Source organism: Euleptes europaea, chromosome 12 (genome assembly GCF_029931775.1).
Source record: "Euleptes europaea isolate rEulEur1 chromosome 12, rEulEur1.hap1, whole genome shotgun sequence".
Classification (NCBI taxonomy): Eukaryota; Metazoa; Chordata; class Lepidosauria; order Squamata; family Sphaerodactylidae; genus Euleptes; species Euleptes europaea.
In genome coordinates this window covers 42,930,733-42,952,244 of record NC_079323.1, presented here as the reverse complement: position 1 = coordinate 42,952,244, position 21,512 = coordinate 42,930,733, and the positions used below count along the sequence as shown (strand labels likewise).

Sequence of the window (21,512 nt, the reverse complement as noted above, 5' to 3'; positions counted from 1 at the left end):
TCTGGCTCTGGATGGACAAGAGGAAGTACATCTTCAATCACTGCTAGTGGACATGGTGATTACAAGGATTGATAGCCATAAAGGGAACCTTAGGACAAAGAAAGGGAACCCATTGAGGTTTTGGTGGTCTGAATCTTATGAGGTGCTTTCCACCCTTTGAAGTGGTTGAATACTGGCAATTTGCCGTGAAAACTGCATTGCAGGAAATTATACAGAGACCAGCTTACTGATAAAGCAGTCTCTTTGGCGAAATGCACACTAATCTAGAGGTGGTGTCTGGATGTTGGACTCCTCCGATTCTATCCAAGTCTTCTCTTTTCAACATACCATCTTGGTGGGGGGATGGGGCTCCGTGCTCCTTAATTAAGCCATATGGGAATTTTTCCTGCATTAAGTTTTGCAGTTATTTCATATTGTGTTGGAGAGATTTGACTATACGTGTGTATTGAATCTTGTTTGTACATAGTCATCAATTGTATATCATTTCATGCAAAGGAGTGTAATGTAATGAATTAATTACATGTAAAATTGTGGTCTACTCAAGAGTAAAGAATAAAGGGGGCATTAGCTTCATGGCTGTCAATGCCTACCAACCATGGTGACTAAAGGGAACCTCTATGTTCAGTTGCATACCAGTGCTAGAAAGCAACATCAGGGGAAGAAGAAGAAAAGTTAGCTTTCATACTCCACTTTTCTCTACCTCAAGGAGTCTCAAAGTGGCTTACAATCACAATCCCTTTCTCTCCCCACAACAGGCACCTTGTGAGGTAGGTGGGGCTGAGAGAGTTCTGAGAGAACTGCGACTGGGTCAAGGTCACCCAGCAGGCTTCATGTGGAGGAGTGGGGGATCAAACAGATTTGAGTCTGCCACTCTTAACCATTGCACCACGCTGACTCTGGAAGGCCTTGGACTCTATGCCCTGTTTGTTGGCCCCAAGGGCAACTGGTTGGCCACTGTGTGAAACAAGAGGCTGAACTAGATGGACCACTAATCTGATCCAGTACAGCAGATGTTATGGTCTTATGTTATAGTCTCATGCTTCAGTATGGCAACTTCATATGTTCATAATCTTTCAAGTTTAACCCACTTCATAGAGTTGGGATAAAAGGCTAGAACCCTGCATATGCCATCCTAAGATGTTTTGAAAGAGGAAGAGAAAAACATGCAAATACGGTAACAAGTTGCTCTTCCCCCAGACGATTTCAGGGAGACTGCAGCCACAGCCACGCTGTCCAGGCCGGACAACATCCGCTACACCTGAGTATTAATAATGGCTTCCAACACTGAACGCACCTTCATTGCCATCAAGCCTGATAGAGTCCAGCGGGGATTAGTAGGAGAAATCACCAAGCGCTTTGAACAGAAGGGCTTCCGATTGGTGGCTATGAAATTTATGCATGCTTCTGAAGACCTTCTCAAACAACATTACATTGACCTGAAAGATAGGCCATTCTACCCAAGTTTGGTTAAATATATGAATTCTGGACCTGTAGTAGCCAGCCATGGTTTGGGAAGGCCTCAGTGTTGTGAAGACTGGCAGAGTAATGTTGGGGGGAACTAACCCTGCAGATTCGAAGCCTGGCACTATCCATGGTGACTTCTGCATTCAAGTGGGCAGGAATATCATTCATGGCAGTGACTCTGTGGGGAGTGCTCAGAAAGAGATTAACCTTTGGTTCAAGCCTGAAGAACTTGTGAGCTTCAAATCTTGTGCTCATGACTGGATTTATGAATAAGTCTTTCAGTGAATTGTGCCTTTTTCTAACAAAGCATCTAATTCCACTCAAGTATTTGACCTGGGACAATGATCACGGTTATCTTTCATTATTGGCACTAACAAATAAACTATAATGAACTACCAAAAAAAAAAAATACGCCAACTAGTTAAATTTGAGCCAACCCTTTAAAAATGTGATAATTAGACAAGATGATGACTCTAAGTCTTGGATCAAATTGAAATTCAGTACAAATGGTAGGATTTTCTACTCATGTAGCGCAACTTTCTTGCCCCTTTTCTTTGCAGCCCCAAATGTCCCCTGAAATACTGTTTCTGAGGGACAGGGCACCCCACCCCAAACAGCTCATGGAGGAGGGAGGAATCAACAAAAATTGCCCCTCCCTTGGACTCATGGATCTGTTTGATGGAATCCAATCCTAAAGTGTCTGAAGTCTCCTGTGGACAGCATAGGCTTAAGTTTACAAGTCATTCTACCAGCAGTTACGTAAACCACTGAAAACCAGACCTGTCTCTTTTCAGACATTGTAAAACAGCCATCTTCAGCACGTCTGCACTGGTGCTCCCTCCAGCCCCTGGCCAGCACAGCTGTTCCACACAAGGGCTTTGTACCAATGGGGAGGGGCAGGATGGTAGGGAGGGCTTCAACATGGTCTCGTGGCATCCTTTGGATGGTGATGACCCACAGGAATCACAAAGGCCAACATAAACTCCCTAGAATTTTGTGCTGGCTGAGAAGTAATATGCCTCTCAATCAAAGGGCCTGCTTCTTCTGGTACCAAGGAGAGTTGGCGTATACAATATGTGTATTGTATTTAGTAGTCCCGGTGTGTGTTTAACCTTTCTTAAACTAGAAGGCATCCTGCTTTGGGTTTGCAGCAGCATATCTAATGATCAGGCATTCTAGTCTAGACAACTAGAATGGGATCTTATTCAGTGTGCTTGCTTCATAACCAAAGGAACAAGGGTCTTTGTTGTTTTTAAACTGCAGCAAGTGATGGAATCTGTAGCTGGTAACAAAAATCATAGAGTCATGTGCAGAGGGAACACATTTCCTTTGATCAACAATATGTTCTTCCTCTCAAACAGCTTGCCCCTCATGAGGTCAGAATGTGTTTGGCTAGAGATTTTCCCTCTCCCCGTTTCATCTTCCCCTTCTGTCTTTCTGTAAAAGGCTGAAAAGAGTCGAGCAAAATTGCAACGGGCACTTCTTGTCACAGAGAGCTTTCATTTTCCTCCCCTGATATTGATGATCAGTGTGCAGCTGGGGCATTTAAACATCTGTTCCTGACCCAGACTGGCACAAACTTTTCCGGCTTTCAATAAAGTATGTCCCACATGAAAGGGGAAGGAGCAGCAGGAGTAACATTTACTGAAATCTGATGTAGAAATGCAGAGAGTTGCTTCTCTAGCAGTTATTAGAGTGCACAGTTAGAGCTAGCTGTTGCAAGGGGCATAGGGCTGTTGCAGCTCCGTGTCCCTGATAAATTACAACTTGTTTAACAAAACACTACACATGGCATAGGCCATTATCAAAGTGCTCTGGCCTGACTCTGCCCCACATGATTGGCTGTCTGCAGCCGAGGCTGGGCAATGTACAAAGTAATGGTATCAGGTTACACGCTGTGTTAAAGTACACATTAGGAACACAGAGTAGTGACAGGTCCCTGTTTCTCATAACTTCTAATCCCACCCTAAGTACCTGTGGATACAACGCCTGAGTTTTCCACACCTCACCCTCCTTACGCAGAGCTTCCCATTTCCTACAATATTTGATTATTGTACTCAGGGCAGGGTGTGCTCTTCATGGAAAAAGCTTCTGTGTTGTGATAACTGAAAGTCAGGAACAAGAAAAAACGGGTACAGCATAAACCTCCCTATGGGATCCATAGCCCATTTCTGAGATATGGCAATGACCTAAAAGAACTGATTAGAGTTATACAAATGGGGGATCTGCAAGGACTTGCAGGGGGTATCTCATTTCCCCCTGCCCCACTATTTCCCTTCTCTGAAAGCCCCTATAGCCTCTCCCCTTTCCCTTCTCTCCTTCTGACTCACCAGCTAGCCTCCCTTTATCTGCCCCTTATCATCAGCTTCTCCTGGGCAGTCTCTACCCAGGAAAATGATGATGAACAGGCCAAGCGCAGTTGTGCAGCAGGAAACCCGCAAGGATTTGCAGATGGGCCACCTCATTTCCCCCCTGTATCTCCTACCCCACACTATTTCCTCTTTCCCTCATCCTGACAACCCCCATATTCTCACCTTTCCTAGCTTCCTTCTCTCCTTCCCACCCACCATCCAACTTACCTGTCCCTCATCTTTTTGTATGTTTATTTACTTCAGTTACACAATGGTGATCCAAAGCAGTTTGCATTATTCTTCTCTCCACCATTGTATCCCCACAACAACCCTGTAAGTTAAGTTAGGCTGAGAATGTGTAACTGGCCCAAGGTCACCCAGTGAGCTTCCACTATACAGTGGTTATACAAAGCTGGATCTCCCAGATCCTCATCTGAAACTCTAACCCCTACATCACACCAACTTTTGTGGGGTGGCCGCTGTTGAACAGTAGCAAGCAGCCAATCCTGGATGAGTAATGCAAGTTGGGTGGTAGCCAGTCATGCAGTTGTTGCTACCAAGCTTGACCTCAATGAATCCTCTCTCAAAGGCCAAAGCAGCCCTGGAAAGAGCCCAGCCCCCTCCCCCAGCCTTTTGCTGAGAGAAACCAAGGTTTGAAGGCTAGCAATATGGTTGTGGTTGCCTAGCAACTGAAGGCATTCATTTAAAGCTAAAGATTTCAGATTTTTCTGCATACATGGGGTGCTATTCAGATTTTCAGAAAGAACTGTCTCGTCTATTCATGGCTCTAATCTCTGGATTTAAGTATCCATCAATTAGGCCATGTTGAGAATTAGATATCTTTTCTGAATAAACAATATGCAATTGTATACAATGTTTTATAAATATATTATACATTGGACAACTGTAAGCAATTGAATTATGCAAATGTGCACCATGCCACTTGTTTTACATAATTCTGCTCCTGCCTGTCATGTGGAGGGACAAGGAACTCACTGGAACCTCCAAACACTGGCAATCTTGGCAACTCCTGTGGCTTCTAGGTATTGCCCACATGTTTCCAACCAATCAATCAGATCAGTCCACTTTAACCATATCTTTGCAATCATAAGAGTTAGAAACTATATAGCATTATATATCCGTAGGAAGCTGAATTCTACAGACAATGCCATCCTGTGGCTTTCTGTGCTCTTGTGGAATCACAATGTATACACTGATATTTCTATGTATTAGCTATTCTTGTGCCTCTTTCCTCCCCTTTGCTGCCAGATCCACTCTACTTCTTTTTCAATATATCGGGCACATTTCTGCACACTGGCACCATAGCTGTCCTTCAAGGACACACAAAAGCCATCCAAAAGAAGCACTGACTTTAAAAGGGACTTACGTGTACCTTCTCTGGGTTGCACCAGTAGTACTCACTCTGTGGCTCGCAGAGAGCCACATTCACAATTTACCATCAACCAAAAGAGCATCATGACTACAGAATACGGGCTGTCCAGGGGAAGAACAGGCAAAGCACCTGTCTTTTTTTCTGCAGTGCCTGCTCACTTGGATATTGCCAGCAGCTGCAGGAGCCTATTCTGCCTCATGCTGGCGAGAGAGGAGGAAGGCAGAGATGGAAGTAAAGAGTGTTCAGGCTTCCCACTGCAGGAATCTGCGTGGGTCAGGCCATGACATTCTGAAGGGTGTCTCCAACCTATGGAGTAAAACCACCTCCCTCCCGACTGTGGGCAGCTTGCTCTTTTCCTGGGTGGCTGCTATGGTGGTGGTGTTTAGGGGTTTGTGCAACAAAATTCCTGAGCCAAAGATATACACAGAAATAGCTGGTCTGGGGTATTGCAGTGGTTTCCCAGAATGGCAGTACAAGTCCAGGATATCTGGAAGTTTCAACCCCCCTCCCCTGAATTTTCTGTGAGTGTTTTTTTTTTCCGTTGGGGTGCTTACCAGCAATGCATCGCACGCTTGTGCTTAAAAGAAATCTATTGCTTTCCCAGCCAAAAGTATTTCTCTTTTTCAGTGAGGTCCTTGCCAGGGAGGAGCACAGAGTTCTTCCAGCTGCTGTTGGGAACAAGTTGCAGAGAGCTCCTCTCCCTCCTTTGTGTGGGTGGACCCCCCTCCTTTTTTTTTCCTTTGCAAGTACAATTGCTGGGGCCTCCTTGTCCAGGGGCCCACAGAATTGGTCTCAGTGGTCCAATTTGCTTGAAACTTTGGCGTTTGTGGACAGGCAGCACTAACTCTTTTGCCATTTTAGTACCATTTGGTTGAAAAACTGCCACTCCAGCTCCCCCCCAAAAAACTCCCTCATTCCTCACTTTGTAAAAGGTCACAAAGAACAAGCCACAATAAGGAAGGATGAAAAATGCAGAATTTTCAGTGGAAAGGTAATTTTTTAATTGTCAGTCACTGTAAGAGTAGGAAAATGAAATGAATGAAGATAGGATTTTTTTAAAAATGCTAGTGGTTGGCACCATTTCCCCCAGATAGGAATCAGTTGAGAGAACTGTACCTGCACTGAGGCGGCTACTGTAAAATCAAACACCTTAGTCCAATTCACATGAAACTTGGGGGCTCTTTAGATTAGAGGGAGGATTGCATTGTGTGCAAATTTGGTACCATTATCCTTATAAACAGCTGTCCCAGATCCTCCAATAGATTTCCCATTGAAATTAATGGTCCTGAGGCACCATAGCCTGAAAAACCATGCAGATTTGAGTCCCAAGATTGCAATGTCCTACATGAAGATAAGCAATTACAACCCCCCCCCCTTAAACCCCAGATACAAAAGTATAACCAGTTTTTTTTCTCAGTGGAAAGATCTCAACCAGAAGCACACCCCTAGTGGTGATAATTACCCTCTCTTCTCTGCAGCCAGCTTACCATCCTACTGGCAATCGCTTGGGTTCTGGAATGATGAAAGCACAGAGGCTTCACAGAAGGGGTGATGTTGAAGAGGGTCATCCATTGACTTCCATTCCAGCAGCTCAAGGAGGCTCACAGCTTACCCTTTCTCCAGTCCATCCAGTGGCAGCTGTTTCAAAGTGGGAGCCACCTGTCAACCGCAAGCCCTATTGGGCAATGGCCTTTGCCACTTTCCTGGAACATGGGATGGGGGCCATATTGGGAGACGTTACTCAGAAGAGTCACAGGTGGCATGTCAAAGAGCCATGTGCAGCTCCTGAGCCACCCAGAGAATATCGCTGGATTACACCCTATGGATACAGAGGGATCTACCTAGGTGTCTAACATATTGACATAACTTTTATATTGCTGTTCTTTGACAACTAAAATTGGAGAGGATCAGTGTGCTACTTGCAGAGCTGAACTACTGTTTGAAGGAAGTTAGAGGAGCATCCTTCAAGGTACTTCTTGTCTCTGGGTTCCAAGAATCCTTTAGTAAGCAGCTGCAATAAGATAGCTGTTCATATTATAATCTACCATGGGTCTGATAATATTGGGAAGAAACTGTTTATTTACATTGCAAATTGTTTGTTTTGTGTGTACATCTCTGCGCCTAGGGCACTGTAGTGTATTAGAAATCTGTGAATAAATACAATTAATTTTTGATCAAAATTACTAAAAGAAGAACTTTAGTCCCACCCTGTTTATTAAATTACGTGTGTGAAGGAGTTTCATTTTCTCTCAGCGCAATGTTTCTGCTACAGAAGGATTTCCTCAGAAAGGGTCAGTTGATGAAGGAGTTCTTTTAATTTCAGAGCTCGGAAGCAGAGCAATCCCAGCCATACCTGTGGCCAGGGGTGCAGGAGAAAAAAAAACCCCAAATCAGAGGTCATCAGACTACTGAAGGTTTTGCCCCATGAAACTTTAGCCGCAATGTCTTTGCCAGTCTTTAAGGCGGCAATCCTAAAACACTTTCCTGGGAGTAAGCGCCACTGAATAATAGTGGGGTTACTTCAGAGTAGACCGGCTTAGGATTGCTCTCTAAAGTGCCATAAGGATTTGTGAGTTTTTTGTTGCATCAGCCTGATTTGGCAAGTCCTCCATCAGAAGACTTGGAATGGGATATTTGGAAAATGGATTCAGACCAGCTATGAGGACTAGAGTGAAAATAAAATTACAGCCCTTATGAGGAAATGCTAAAGTGGCTGGGTACACTGAACCTGAAGAAAAATAAGTCAGCTGGGAGAAATGGGGAGGGCCCTCCTGCATCCCACCAACCCGTGATGTCACCGCCAGCACAAAACCAGAAGTGATGTCACTGCAGTGGCACAGCACTCTAGCGTTCACTTAAAATCGGCAGCCCTAAGAATCTCCTTCATTGGATTCTTTCTGTTGGATGTTTTAAATGGCACTTAGCCTCCTTTGGGGTGTTGTTTGAGGAGCTGACCTATTGTCACCTATAAGGCCCATTCCAACTCTTAGGGCGAAAACGCATGGTCGCTTTATCCTCCTTTAATCCCTGTTTCAGCCAGGATTCAGCCAGGATCGAACGCATGCATTTCGCCTAATGTGCGTTCGATCCTGGCTAAAACAGGGATTAAAGGAGGATAAAGCAACCATGCGTTTTCGCCCTTTGATTCTGTTATTTGTGTCCTGATATTTTACTAACTTGTTTACATCCCTAATAATCATGCTGCAATTATTTAGCATAAGAAACTCCACTTCCAACACTAAAGTACATGAAGCTACTGAGTCAAACCATTACAACGGTTACTAAAGACAACGACACGACTATGTTTGGGTAAAATCTACCTTGTCTCTAAGCCCACCCAGTATCTCCACATCACCCCCATCTATATGAGATCCTCATAGCTGCAGTTCAGTATGCAACTTGGATTGAAGTTACAAAAATGCAATTGTAGAACTAGGTCACAATACCAGATTTACATTCCTACTCTGCACATTGGTAGTGAAGGACTATGGAACATCTCTTTGTACCAAGCACACCAGAGGAGACAATACAGCTAGTAAAGAGGACAGGTCAGATCCTCTTCCACCCCCACCCCCCAAATATCCTTCCACTTGTCCTGCTGCTATCTCTGTGTTTACCCAGAATGCCAGTCTCGGGGGCTTCTTTCCTTCTGGCTGCCTCCTTCCTGTCTTTGTGCTTGCTCACACTCTCTCTGGCCTCCACGAGAGTAGCATGTTCGCAGAATCTCTCCATTCTATAGTTAAATAAAGTGCCTGTATTGCCTTTGTTCCTGTAACAGTATGGATTTCTCTAACAATAAAGAGCACCCGTTTATTTCTTAAAGCAACAAGCCTTGTGTGGATTTTATTCTAAAAGGAGCCTCTTTTGCTAGCACACAGCCAGCATCCGCTAACTGCACAGGTGAACTGCAGGTGCAGTCTATGCACACAAGATCAGTACCCTTCTCTGAAAGGCTGGCAATTTGTTTTTGGTCCCACCTTTCCTCCAAAGAGCTGAAGCGGGCATGGCTGTCCTCCCCTCCCCCAGTTTATCCTCAAAACAACACACCAGGTAAGGTTTCACTGAGAGTGATTGACTGGCCCAAGCGCACATAATGAGATTCATGGCCAAGTAAAGATTGGACTCCAGGTCTCTCTCGTCCTAATCCAACACCCATGATTATGTCTTCTTGGCAATTGCATCTGAGAGAACTGAATTAAAGTTTTGTTCCTCTCACATATCAATGGAGTCCATGCAGCAGTTTGCAAAGCTTTTAACAGAAATGAACCCATCTCAATAAATCTGGGCTCAGTATATGGGTATTGAATTAAACTGGCCAAAATACTTGGACTCAAGAACACCCGATGAACTTGATAGGCAACAGATTCAAGATGGACAAAACGAAGCATGAGTGATTAAAATGTGGAATTCACTGCCAGAGGATGTAGTGATGGCCACAGACATAGAGGACTTTAAAAAGGGATTAGGCAGATGCACGGAGGATCAGTGGTTACTAGCCATGTTCAGAAAAAAGGAACCTCCACATTCAGAGGCACTAAACCTCTGAATCCTAGTTCCAGAAGGCAACTTCGGGAGAAGACCTCGGCTTCTACGCCCTGTTTTTGGACTTCCAGAGAAACTGGCTGGCCACTGTGTGACACCAGATGCTGGACTATGTGGACCACTGGTCCGATCCAGCAAGGCTCTTGCTATGTCCAATAACACATCATAGTTTTCCATTTTCCATTAACAAATATTAATTCTTAGCATAGCAGGCTTCATTCAAACATCATATAAAGCCAACATTAAGTAAAAAAAATGTGCATGAACCTGGCTTGTTCAAGTGCACTTGTGCTTCTCCTCCCCCCTTGAAGTACAAGTGCACATGTGTGGTGAAGTGGGCATGTCAAAGGTGGCTCTACTCCACAGGAACAATGCCAATCCATTTTTGCTGTACCAGACCAAGACAGGTGTATCCCTCTGGAATTATAAAACAAAAGTTCACATTGCACATTGTATGTTTCATGTTTTTAAAAGCATTTCCATAATTTTCTGGGTGCCTGACCTGCCATCATTAAATAACACTGCGAAGAATACAGCTCAAAGCTGTATTCCTTGTGGGATTAAAGCAAGAAATGTTAAGATCAGGAAAAAATATATTACTGATTCCAGTGCTCTGTTAAGAGCAGGAACACATTTTCTGGACAGAAATCCTATAAAATATTCTTCTTAATCCCTTATATATATATGTACAAGATGAAATTTTACCTACATGAATACATCTCTTAACACATCTTTAGATACCAAGGTTATATATTTCATAGATTTCCTGATCATCGGGACATAGATTTCTTGCTAAGGAATGGTGCTTGACTGGCTTGTCTCCTGACATTCTCGTCGATTTCCTTCACCCTAGGGAAAAAGAACACCATGTATCATTTTCAGTGTGCTGAAAAGAAAGCAGACTTCTTCCTCTTCACGGGTTTCAGTGCCACGCTCTTGGCACATCTTCTATGGCTGCTTCACAGCAGGACTTCTCTCAGTTCCATCCTTTCATTTTTCCTCTTCTTAAAGGACACAATCTTTAAAGAAGCTGTCCAGGAACCAAAGGAAGGTAAAACTCCTTATGAAGCCATTACAAACAAATCAAATCAATTCACATCTAGAAATGTTAGCCCATAAAATTGCCCCTTGATGACCCAAGAATAGCCATAAAGTTGTGTAGTTCTGTAACCATGGTAGTTACAAAGGATATTATATCTCAAAGCAGTAATGCTGAAGGAAGCATCTCTTCTGAAAATAGGTCTGTCTGATGGAGAGGCACTCAAATGGTCTGAATTGGAGGGGAATTAGCCCTAATTTTACTGACCTATGAGAGAACTGTCATCATTGCTGTTCTTGCTTAATACCAACCACCACCAAAAGACCAAAGGGGTCTCTTTAGACAATATTTTCTGATTTTTCTTCTCATGTGGGCAGGGCAGGTCTTAGACTTGTGTTCTCCCCCCCCCCAATTCTCTTTGTTGAACATCAGATATTCTGTATTGATCTGTGTGCATTAGAAAGATCCTCCATTCAAATAAATGCAAGATTTCCCAGTTTGTTTATTTATTGAAGCTACGCTGTCTGTGCACAGCAAGATGCATGTTTAGCAGAAGCATAGACTGTTTCATGTAAAAGCCATACGATGAGAAAAGTGGCAGCTAAACAGCATAGAGCACAGGACCAATAGTGGCCGCCATTATGTGTTTGTGTCTTTATACGGCATCATCACTGCATGTAGTGCCTTATAGAGTTACATACGCACACACAAACTGGTCCCTGCCACAGAGGAGCCAGTCCCCAAAAGACTATGAAAAACCAACAGACGGAGGATCAGGGCTGGCCGTAGTGATTTCAGAAATAACACCTTCCAAATCTTGCCAGGCTGCCTCCTGCCATATCCATTCTTGGAATCCGCATTGTTGTCCCCATTTTCATATGAGTGATTTTCTTTTGAAGAAGTTTTTGATTTGGTTGTATTACATTCATTGAGTACATTAAGACCTAATTTCATCCAATTTGGGCAATATTCTGAGTGATTGTAGCCCCCTCACACAAGGAATTCTACACGCCACATTTCAGGAGAAAGTGTCCCCATGTCATGGGCTCAATTAAAACCCTTGCTTGCAGAAAGCAGGCATATTGAGCAATCCAAAAAGAGGAGTGAGCTCTAATAATGTATAAATGACAAGTCATGGGGGAAGAGAAATCCCATGTTCTCCCCATCCTTCCTCACTGCTGCTGCCACTGCTTGCCTGCTCTAGTATCCCCCGCCCATCCATCCAACCATTTAGGGTTTCTCATAGTTGTACACCCCCACTCAGGATTCCCTCCACCAACCCACCACCTCACCCAAGAGTAGCGTTTGCCTCCATTCCTGTCCTTCTTTTCCAATCTGCTGCACCACCTGTGGCCCCGGCTAGTCATGTGAAATATTTGCCTCTATGCTTAGAGTGTGCAGCACCAGAGAACAGAACAGCTCAAGGAAAGAAGATCCATTGCTTATATATCATCAATGCACGTTGCAAGCCACTGAGCCAACAATGGAATTGGTGTAAACACTTGGGAAAGAAATACCTATTAGTACAGTCTTCTTTGGTCGTGGGTAACTGTGCTGACTGGAAAACTTCCCTGTCAGTTGTACTACCTACTGAATCATCCTGCCCTCACTCTCTTCCCCTTCTCCCACAGCCAGGTGCTTGAATAACAGAGAGATCTGAAGGAGGTTTTGAAATAATAGCAACTGTTATTTTCCCCACCCCAAGTTGGATTAGTGATATTAACTATATCAATTGAATAGAGGTATTTTCCTGTTCACGTTTTGATAAGTTAATATCAGAATGCACATCCTAATTCTCAGTCATCTTAGCTGATTGTCTAGCCCCTCCTGAGCCGGCTGTCCTGCTCATCGAATTGACAGCCGTACAGCTGCACAGGCATTCGCTTCAGGAGCCCCTCATTTGCTTTTCTGAAGTGCTTCAGGTTCTTGTCAAAGTACCACTGAGCAATGCTTTTGCAGGGCTGCGTGGAAGGCTATATTCAGGACACATCTCCTCTCCGCTGTTCCTGGGCAGGGCCCTGAAGCTCACCCAGAGAGCTGAGGAACAGCTGTGAGGCAGCTGGTGGTGGAGGATGGAAGACAGAGCGGGATTCTCCCGACACTTCAGAAGACAGGAGAGGAAAGTGGCAAAATACTGCCCCTCCCCGCCAAATGCCATCCTGACCTAGATGACTGCCTATAGTTGCCTAACAACAACGTATTACAAATACTGCCTTTGCTCCCTTGCTGCAGCCTCTGTCAGCTGCAAGAAAGCAGCTTCCATTCCTAGGAAACCTGGTGTCTGCTCTGACCTGGAACCCCTAACAGGCAAGCCTTTTCTACAATTCTGAGAGCGAGAATGGCAGATGAGTCTTTGGACTTTTCTGCATGTTTTTTTTTAATTGATTTTTATTTATTTTTTTAATTTTTAACCAGACCGCTTTGGTTTATCACCTGATTTCTGCCCACATTATTGTGCCTCTAGTTTTCATTTTATTCCCTCCTCCTTTCTGGGTTTTTTTTCCTGGGTTTTTTGAGACCACTTTTACTGACCTTTTTCTGGAAGCCAATTTTGAGACCGCCTTTTCCTCATGCATAATGTCACTATCGGTTTTCTTTGTCCCACCCACTCCCAGCCCAATTTTTGATGGCTGGATTGTCATGGTCAAACCGCTCCCTCCCCTCCCCCCACCCAAAGACAAGTGGTTTTCTTTTTTTAAAGACACTAAAATATTGATATATCACTAGAGTGTTGTAACAGTAGCTAGTATTGTAACTTAGCTAGTTCTCTGAATCCCTGCCCTTTTTTAAAAGTACTTCTCCAGTCCTTTCCCTCCTGGGGATGTCCCTTTTCCCTTGAGAGAAAGGGCTGGAGACTTACTTTAAAAGAAAAGAAATGTGGGAATTCAGAGAACATGCTAAACCTATTGTTACAATGCTCTAGCAATATATCAGTATTTTAACACATTTTTTAAAAGGGGGGTGCTGTGATGCCACTGATGTCACCCCCAATGACAACAGCAACCTCCCTTGAAAATAGAGTTGCCAAGTCCTTCTTTGCCACCGGCAGGAGATTTTGGGTGCGGAGCCTGAGAAGGGCAGGGTTTGGAGAGGGACTTCAATGCCATAGAGTCCAATTGCCAAAGAGGCCATTTTCTAAGGCATGAGTGGAAGAAAATAAACTGACTCCAGAGCTGTGAAAATGCAGAGGGAGAACCACAGCCAAAATGCGCGGAAGAACCACAGCCAAACCCAATCCAGTGCTTGTGGATTGATGGCCAAGACGATCAGTACTAAGTCGAGTCTGCGGAAAAGCCTTTCGTATGTTGTGAAAGGTCTGCTTTCCACCCCTCTGCCCTTTTAAATTGTGTGGCATCCAGCCTGATGAAGCATCCTGGTGAGCTTGAAAGCTTGCACAATTATACAGATTTTGCCTTTGTATGAGATTGCCTCTCTCCGAGTGGAGATTGAATCCCTCTCCATAATCTCAGCTTTGCTTCTTTTGTTGTCCCATATTAAACTCTGCAAAACACAAAACGGACATAGCGTGGTGCGTTCTGTCCACCCACCGACACCCCCCCCTCCGCCTTGGGCTTTTGGAGAACACCACGAAACCTCACACAAGTTCAATACGCAAGGCTTTTCCTACAGGACTCACACTCAAGGAGTAGGAGGCTACAATTGCCCACACTGAGTCGTATAGAACCAGACTCTGCGTGTTCTTTTCAGGCAAGGCTATATAGCTTTGAATTATATTGAAAAGGCACACACTTCCTCATTCTCATGTTCCCATTCTTTTGGCCTGTCCATCTATCCTCCCTGCAGAGCCACCCTCCGTTCCAATGCATTTTTGCCTCTACGGCTTGTGCTATTTTGGAACTGGCATTTCACCGTGAGTGTTTCCTCCTGGCGGGTGGTCTGTTTTTGGAACAAATACCAAACAGTGCCCTAAGGGCGGCTGGAAGGGTGGGGGGAATCCTATTTTCCTTTCTGCAGAAGGCAGTAGGAAATAACTATGTCTGAAAAGTCCCTGGCTTGCACTTCAACCTCTTACCCTGTTTTGTTCTCCCTTTTCTTCTCCAAAACATTGTGTAGATGGAATCAAAAAAGTGGAATGAGTGCAAAGGGACGGCTTCTTGTCCTGTTCTTTGTAACACACACTGAACAGCACCCTGCAAAGAGGAATGTTGTTTTTCATGCTCCAAAGTGTTTAAAGAAAAGAGTCCAGCTTGGGGTATCACACAGGCAGAAGCAGACTTCTGTGTACTTACCCCGAGCTGCATGGGGAACTAGGGGTTGCCGGGTCCCTCTTCGCCACCGGCGGGAGGTTTTTGGGGCGGATCTGAGGAGGGTGGGGTTTGGGGAGGGACTTCAATGCCATAGAGTCCAGTTGCCAAAGTGGCCATTTTCTCCTGGAGAACTAATCTCTATCGGCTGGAGATCAGTTGTAATAGCAGGAGATCTCCAGCTAGTATCTGGAGGTTGGCAACCCTATGGGGAACTGTGTGATGACTGAGTGGTGCAGGGTTTCCCTTTCTTTCTGAAAGCTGGGGCTGCCCAGGGAGCTCCTGCATGGTGTAGTGGTTAGGGTGTCAGACTAGGATCTGGGAGACCAAGGTTCAAATCCCCACACTGCCACGGAAGGTTGCTGGGTGAACTCAAGTCAGTCACTCTCTCAACTTAACCTACCTCACAGGGTTGCTTTTGGGGATAAAATGGAGGAGGGAGGAATCCTGCTTCGGGTCCCCCCACCCTTTGGTGAGAAAAGCAGGACACAAATATCTATCTATCTAAATAAATAAATGGGTCAATGTTCTGTGGATCAGCTCTTTAGGAGACCTAATTGGGGCCTGGATCCAATTTTGCATTGTTGTTTATCAGCAAGCGTGACAAAATGGAGCCTGCAGGTGCCACCATTTTAACACGGGGATGTGGAATTTACCCAGCTGGCCCAGTTGTCAAGTTAAGAGGCTGTAATAAGGAGTATACTTCTCCGACTATGTTTCACAAGTGCTAAGAGAAATAAGTACTTCTTGTCTCTGCCACCAGCAAAAGCAATATCAAGATCTATAGTTTTTAATTCTTCTGCTATCCAAAATCCTCTCTTCGAGTACATTAATTCATTTAATGATCCTGGCCAATTCCCTAACCATCTACTCCAATTTACCCTGAACCTGGGGGCAAATCCTAGGAGTTCAGTCCCTTGTAGTAATTCAAATCCAGGCAGGAGTTTGTTCTGTCTTTGTTCTGTTCTTAGAGTGGGCAATTGGGTCTTTTGTGGGGGGGAAAGGACCACAATAAAGCATCAAGTTCATAAAAGAAAGATATTTTCTTACTTCAAAATAAAGCCAGTAATTACAGAATGGTCAATATTAAATGGGAGCCAGAGGGATGTAGTGGTTAAGAGTGGCAGGCCCTAAACCGGAGAACTGGGTTCAATTTCCCAATCCTCCACATGAAGCTTGCTGGGTGAAATATTGTCGAAGACTTTCATGGTCAGAGTTCATTGGTTCTTGTAGGTTATCCGGGCTGTGTAACCGTGGTTTTGGTATTTTCTTTCCTGACGTTTCGCCAGCAGCTGTGGCAGGCATCTTCAGAGGAGTCACACTGAGAGAGACACTGTCCTTCATTGTTACTCCTCTGAAGATGCCTGCCACAGCTGCTGGCGAAACGTCAGGAAAGAAAAAACCAAGACCACGGTTACACAGCCCGGATAACCTACAAGAACTTGCTGGGTGACCTTGGGCCAGTCACAGTTCTCTCAGAATGCTCTCAGCCAACACAGAGGCAGGCAATGGCAAGCCACCTCTGAATATCTCTTGCCTTGAGAACCCTATGGGGTTGCCATAAGTCAACTATGACCTGATGGTGCACACACTATTAAGTGACCAAATTGTCTAACAACTACTAAGATAAAATGAAGTGGAAGTTGGCAACCCTAGTGAGCTTCCATGGAGTGGGGATTCAAACCTGGCTCTCCCAGATCCTCATCAGACACACTAACTACTACACCACACTGGCTCTCAAAAGTATGCATCTAGAGGCATTTATAAAAGGTTGTGGTAAGACAAAAGTACCCATTAGGTTGCCAGTTCTGGCCTGAGAAATTCGTGGAGATTTGGGGGGGGGGTTACCTTTGGAGGGGAGAACTTGTAAAGGGATGTTTCCTAGAATCTATAGTATACCAGAGTTTGCCCCCTGAAGCTGCCATTTTCTCCAGGGGAACGGATCTATATAGCTTGGAGATCAGTTGTAATTCTGGGAGAACTCCAGGCCCCACCAGGAGGTTGGCACGCCTAGGTACTCAATATATCCTCCCAGGTTCAAATCCCTACTCATGCCATGAAAGTTTTCTGGGTGACCTTGGGCCAGTCACACACTGTCAGCCCTGACCCTGGCTAGTATTTGGATGGGAGACCTCCAAGGAATAACAGAGATGTGACATGGAGGCAGGCAATGACAAACCACCACGGAACATCTCTTGCCTTGAAAACCCTACGGGATCAGCACAAGACAGCTGTGACTTGATGGCAAAAATATATATATTATTAGGTCATGCTTTCCTTGAGTGAGTTCTGGCACTGAAAACATTTGAGATCTGGATGAAACAAAGCCTTGAATGGAAATAGAGGAAAGCCAATAGTAGCCTGCAACATTGGCAATAACAAAAAGTATCGAAGAGGCCAAAGATCACAACCTTTTGCACTTTGTTCTAACGTATCAGGAGCATCCCTTGGTGTAGTCAGCAGCTGCTGTTTTCTAGCTCGAATAAGTCCTATTTCCAAGAAGCAGTAAATGAACTCCTGTTTGTTTATAAAAGGATCTGAGTATGCTGCAAACACAACTAAATGTAGCGTTTGGTAAGCGCACCTCTTACCATAAAGATGTCCTCAGGTGAATATTCAGTACAGCCAATATTCAGTACAGCTAAAAGCCTCTGTCTTTTTTTTCTTTTGCTGATTCCATACAATCACGGTTAACATAATAGCTAATTTGGGTGCTTATGAGCAGGAAATGCCAAATCCTTCCAGACTACTAGGTCATGACACACTGTATACTATTAGAAAGGCAAATTCTGCTGGGTTTGGAATAATGGTTCATAATTGAGGCTGTTCTCTCAATGTTATAAGTTATTCATGAGTTTCATTCATGTAATATATTGACCATGGAGGCAAATATACGATGAGTGTCTATTGCCTATGAGTTTATTAATTTGCAGCAATAACGGAAAGCTGTGTCTTAACTTGGTTAACTTTTCAGAACGGGCCCTCACTAACGACACTTGCTAACTAAAAATTCTCCTCTGGATCTAATATTGGGCTGATGGATTCCCCCCACCCCCAAAACCCCACATGTATTTTCAACTGATAGCTTGTTTTTCTTACATATCACTTGATTCATAGGAAACGTGGTGGTCAATGTGTCATTTCCCATCATATTCAGCTCTTCTGTTGCTGAGAACCGAATTTGGTTCCTTGGCACCAAATGACAAAAATCCATGGGGTCTGTTATTCTGACAACAGTCCTGCAGGCAATCATGTCCCTACTAACATTCAAACAACTGTTTTATCCCACAGCAACCATGATTTTTAAGCCTCTTCTAACTTCCAGCCATGTCCAGATGGTGCAAGGTGGTATATGTAGCCAACAGGCCCTGAACTGAGCCTGGATCAGCTATTTTCAGTCTGTTGGAAACACTCAAATATGGCAGTTGTGCTAATGGGCCAAAAGCCATTCAGCAGTGGCATCAAAATCAGCTGGAAAGACTGTGTGAATTAGCCCTACTTTTTCCACAGTCTATGCAGGCAAGCTGTGACACTCTCGAACTACTAGAACATTGAGAAAGGATAGGACAACAAAAAGCAACCAAACTATCGTTAGTTGCCCTGGATCAGAATGGGAGGAAGAGTCATCATCAAAGGATGACCTGTTCCTGAGACCCACACTTAGGGTTGCCAACCTCCAGGTGGTAGCTGGAGATCTCCCGCTATTACAGTTGATCTCCAGGCAACAGAGATCAGTTCCCCTGGAGAAAATGGCCACTTTGGCAATTGGACTGTATGGCATTGGAGCCCTTCCCCTCTCCAAACCATGCCCTCCTCAGGCTCAACCCCCAAAATCTCCAGGTATATCCCAACCCGGAGCTGGCAACCCTACCCACACTGGCAGACACTCTCTGTAAGGTAGGCTCCAGTGAAGCAGAACCTCCTCCCAGAAGAGACCCTTCACCAGTACAACCACGAGCCCCTCAGTTAGAAGGGCCCTCAAGACAGGAGGCATCAGTATGTGTCAACCCCCTTCCAGATCCACCACAGTCTCCCCTAGGTCCTCAGGAAAGGACAAGGCAAAGAGCCAAGGTAAGAGGCCCTGAGCAGACAAAGGAGTGCGTGCCTGGTAGCCCTAGGGTTGCCAGGCCCCTCTTCGCAACCAGCGGGAGATTTTTTGGGCGGAGCCTGAAGAGGGCGGGGTTTGGGGAGGGGAGGGACTTCAATGCCATAGAGTTCAATGGCCGAAGCGGCCATTTTTCTCCAGGTGATCTGATCTCTATTGGCTGGAGACCAGTTGTATTAGCAGGAGATCTCCTGCTACTACCTGGCAGTTGGCAACCCTAGGTAGCCCCCAGCCACTCTTCCCTTGTAGAAGGAGGGAACTCCAGTGATGAGTATCTAAAGATTCTGAGCCCTGCTGCTCCTCAGGAGGAGGAAGGTTGACTCAGCTAAGAGCACTGATCCTAATGACTGGATCCAGCTGCACCTGGAAGGGAAACTGCCTACTTAAGATAGCTGTGAAACCAAGGTCAGTGTTGGGTCAATATTTGTGTGCTAGTAGATGATCCTGCCTTGGAATGGTGCCCATGAATTGGAGAACATGGTGTCTGACCTTGGACTGGGCCTTGACTTTGTTTTTTTGGATTCAACCCACGCTGAACTGACTGCTTGTGAGTGGGAACTTTTTGACTTGACCTTGGACTGTGTTTTGGACTTTTGTTCTTGGACAGACCACATTGCCTATCTGTTGCCAGAGCTGGGTTGAAGTGGTGGACCTGCTCATGCTTGGTCAGTAGGATTGAAACAGATACTCACAAATATTTCCGACTAGTATTCTAGCATTTCTGCTAACATTCTAGCAAGGAAGTGAAAGAGTGAACCAAAGACAACCATCTGAAGAAATTCACCATCTATCTTTGTAAAAGCCAGTCCTGGATGTTCTGTTCCACTCTCAGACATCTCATCACACTTTAATTTGCCAAGAACACAAAATCTAAGAGGGGGTTCTGCAGTAGGAACAGGCAAATATTGATGGCTTAGCGTACCCCTTGGCAGCCCATTTCTATAAATTGTACCCCTTACATTACAAAAATGTTTGTAATTAATATAGTTGCTGCTATTTCAGATGCCTTTTCCCACTGTTATTCAATATTTCCCCCATACCCCTAAATGTCCTGGTTCGTACCTGTGGGGGTACGTGTACCCAAGGATGGGAATCACTGGAACTAGACCACTGGAATAACTAGGGCATGGAGAGAGATTAGCTTCTTGCTCTTTCACTTTCTAATAAAATTAAGACTTTCAAGGCACGAAGGTGTAATTTATACCAGGGGCCTGACAGTATCAGCAGTTATCTTCAGGATTTAGGACCCAATGCAGGTAAGACATTTGACAAACAACCAAACAAGATCTGGAGCACCCATGAAAAACATAAAGAACACTGCAGAATGCTTCCCACGCAACTCTTAGAAGGGCAGCATGTAAACCATCCTGAGGCTCCTTCCAGATGGTAGATTGCACTGGGTATCAGGCACTCTGATTCAGCCTCTAACAACCGCAAGCCACATGGGACCTGTCACAATTCCCATTCATGCTCTGCCAGTCCAAATGGCAGACCAGGCAGGCATTTATCAGGGTCAATAGGAGTAGTGCAGTCAAAATGAAATCCCCGTTCAGATTACTCGTTCCGCTTTGGTACTTCCTTTCTCACTTGATTTAACACTACTGCACTAAAACAACCGCAAGGAAAACTTGATACCTAACTTGCTATGACTGTAGTTCTACAAAAGGCAAGTATTTTATAGGCTTGCAATGGTAAGTAAAACTGGCACCACACAAGATCACACACGTGTACTGGCATACCTCGTTTTAAAGTGCTTCGCTTTATTGCGCCATGCAGATATTGCAAATTTACAAATTGGCAACCCCGCATCAGGCAAGTCTATTGGCGCCATTTTCCCAACAACATTATGACTCGCTGAAGGCTCAGATGATGATTAGTATTTTTTTTTTGAGCAATAAAGTATTTTTAGACATAATGCTAATGCACTTAATAGTGTACAATATAGTGTAAACATAACTTTTATCTGCACCGGGGAACCAAAAAATTAGTGTGACTCACTTTATTGTGGCAGTCTGGAGCCGAACCTGCAATATCTCCGAGGTATACCTGTATTTTGCACAGATTTACTCCACCCTAGTTCCCTGCATATTATCACTAAACTCGATTAAAATCTTCACTAACCCTTTCCCACTGCACTGCTTTCTTGCTCAAAATCTCTCCCTCTTTCATTTGGATTTAGTTTAGTTAGCCCCTGAAATGATACACCATTCTCACTTAACAGCCTACTGAGAACCCACTGGTCCAAATTTGGACCCTATTAGTACAAATAACCTTTGCTACTATTAAGAAATTCTTAGTTGTCCTTGATTTCCTCAAAGCATTCCATATCCAGCATTCCTTTTTTTTCCTTTCC

At 44.5% G+C, this 21,512-nt stretch overlaps 1 pseudogene; it reads left to right on the top strand.

Moving 5' to 3' along the window:
- The first annotated feature begins 1,251 nt into the window (after positions 1-1,251).
- Positions 1,252-1,864, top strand: LOC130485184 (nucleoside diphosphate kinase-like; annotated as a pseudogene).
- The last annotated feature ends 19,648 nt before the right edge of the window (positions 1,865-21,512 follow it).